The following is a 2,872-nucleotide window of genomic DNA, read 5'->3' as shown; positions in this document are numbered from 1 at the left end:
GATGTTTTCACTACTCTATTTTCTTACTGAATATTATAGCCATGTAGAACAGAGATTTACCTCTAAAATACGCCATTGTCATAGGATTCAATGATTGTTAGATCACAGAATGTAATCCTCTGACTACATTAAAACTCTCAACCAATGCAGCGTAATTAAAAGAGGAAAAAAAAAGCATGAATGCTTCTTATGATGATGCTACTGAGATTTTTTAATGGGTGGTTCCATTCACAATGAACCATATAATTTAACTCTACATTTTCCTAAAATTGATACTGAATTTATCAAACATATCACAGCTTTTATAATTTTCATATATCTCAAATCATCCTGGCATGTAAATGCATAATCCGTTTGTTAACATTTGTTGAGTTTTGAATATATCTATCCTGTTTTAAATCTTTTCTTTTTTAATTTTTTTTCAATGTTTATTTATTTTGATAGAGAGAGAGAGAGAGAGAGAGAGCAGGGGAGGAGCAGAGAGAGAGGGAGACACAGAATCTGAAGCAGGCTCCTGGCTCTGAGCTGTCAGAACAGAGCCTGATGTGGGGCTTGAACTCATGAACCGCGAGATCATGACCTGAGCCAAAGTTGGAAACTTAACCGACGAGCCACCCAGGTACCCCATATCCTGTTTTTAATCTTTTAAATATAATCTTACTCAGTTGTGGTGAGAAATATTTTTGAAGTTTCACTCATTCTGGTTTCTAAGTATTTTCCAGTTCCAGAGTTTTCAGAAGAGATTCCCTGTAGGTAAAGAAAGAAATGCATCTATTAAAATTAAATGGCTCAATATTTTAGAGAATAGTATTATACCCACACTAATTTTTTAGAATTATTCTCAGGCAAAAGTAGCTAATATTGCCTTCCATGCGATTATTTCTCAAGGCATGACATAGCACATCAAAAATATCAACCTGGAAATAATCAATCTCATTAAAATGCTAGAGATGTGTGGTACCAGTAATTTTATCTCAAAATGATGAGTTATCAGCTTTTTTAAGGGAAATATTCCCTGAAACTTAGAAAGCATTACCAGGTATATTCCTAAGTGGTGTGTGTGTGTGTGTGTGTGTGCGCACACACATGCCATAAACAATAATTTGAATTTAAACAATTTTTAAAGGACTGAATAAGTTATGATATTTACATATGATGGAATAGTACTTCATAACAAAAAGAATATATTGACATACAAGAGCATAAATGAAACTCAAAATAATTATACTAAGTGAAAGGTGACATATCAGTAAGAGTACTTATAGTATGGTTCCATTTACATAAATTCTAGAAAATTCAAACTGATTCATAATTATGGAGAGCAGATCAGTGATTGTCTTAGGAAGGAGAAGTTACAAAGAGACAAAAGGAAACTTGGTGTGGGGGGGTAATAGTTATGCTCATTGTATTGATTTTGATGATTCCTTCTCAGAATAGCCATGTATTAAAACTCATCAAATTGTACAGTTTAATTATGTATATTTGTTGTATATCAATAAAACCTCAGTAAAGCTGTTAAGAAGAAAAAAAATATATAAAAGGGATTGCATTAGTGAACACAATGGTATAGCTCATAACAGACAACGTCTTGCTGAAATAAATATGCATCACAGCTGGATAAAATATATAAAACATGAAAATATACTCAGCATCACTGATCATCAGGGAAATACAAATCAAAACTACAATGAGATAGTTTGAGATAAAGGGGGAAAACAAATGGAGAGGAAGGAAAACCAAGAAACAGACTCTTAACTATAGAGAACAAACTGATGGTTACCAGATGGGAGGTGGAGGGGAGGTGGGTAAAATGGGTGATGGGGATTAAAAAGTGCACTTGCTTGATGAGCACTGGGTGTCGTATGGAAGTATTGAATCACTAAATTCTGTACCTGACACTAATATTGCACTGTATGTTAACTAACTGGGATTTAAATAAAAACTTGAAAAATATATAAACATATCTGGAAAAAAAAAGAGATATGGTCAAAGTAAAAATTCATAGGAGTTTTTATTTTTATTTTTATTGTTTTTTAAAAGTTCATTTTTAAAAAAAATTTTTTTAACGTTTATTTATTTTCGAGACAGAGAGAGACAGAGCATGAACAGGGGAGGGTCAGAGAGAGGGAGACACAGAATCCGAAACAGGCTCCAGGTTCCGAGCTGTCAGCACAGAGCCCGACGCGGGGCTCGAACTCACGGACCGCGAGATCGTGACCTGAGCCGAAGTCGGCCGCTCAACCGACTTAGCCACCCAGGCGCCCCTCATAGGAGTTTTTAATGAAGTAAGGATGTATTCAGTTATTTCAAAGGATATATAATATATATATATATATATATATATATATATATATATATATATACACAAATAAAAGATATAAGAAAGAATGTCATATAAAAAATAAAGTAGAATAATAAAAATAATTAATTTAGGAAAGCAAAAAAGAAGGAATAGAAGTACAAAATAACAGATACTATAAGTAAAAAAAAAAAGAAAGAAAAGCAAGATGGTAAATCAAATCCCAGTAATTGCATTGAATGTATATTGACTAAATATTCTAATAAAAAGATCTACCGCACTAGAATTTTTAAAAGGTGCATCTATATGCCACTTATAAGAAATAATTTTTTAAGTTTATTTTTTTATTTTGAGAGAGAGGGGGAGAGTGCGGGAGGGGCAGAGAGAGAGAGAGAGAGAGAGAGAGAGAGGGAGAATCCCAAGCAGGCTCCACTCTGTCAGCACAGAGCCCAAAGCAGGGCCATGAACCGTGGCATCACAACCTGAGCTGAAACCCATTGTCAAAAGCTTAAACAATGGAGTCACCCAGGCACCCCCAAGAAATATTTTTTTAAGAAATGTTTTTATTTTTGA

The sequence above is a fragment of the Neofelis nebulosa genome, chromosome 14, assembly GCF_028018385.1.
Source record: "Neofelis nebulosa isolate mNeoNeb1 chromosome 14, mNeoNeb1.pri, whole genome shotgun sequence".
Taxonomy (NCBI): Eukaryota; Metazoa; Chordata; class Mammalia; order Carnivora; family Felidae; genus Neofelis; species Neofelis nebulosa.
The sequence above is the reverse complement of the archived record's forward strand: the minus strand, read 5'-3'. Positions refer to the sequence as shown.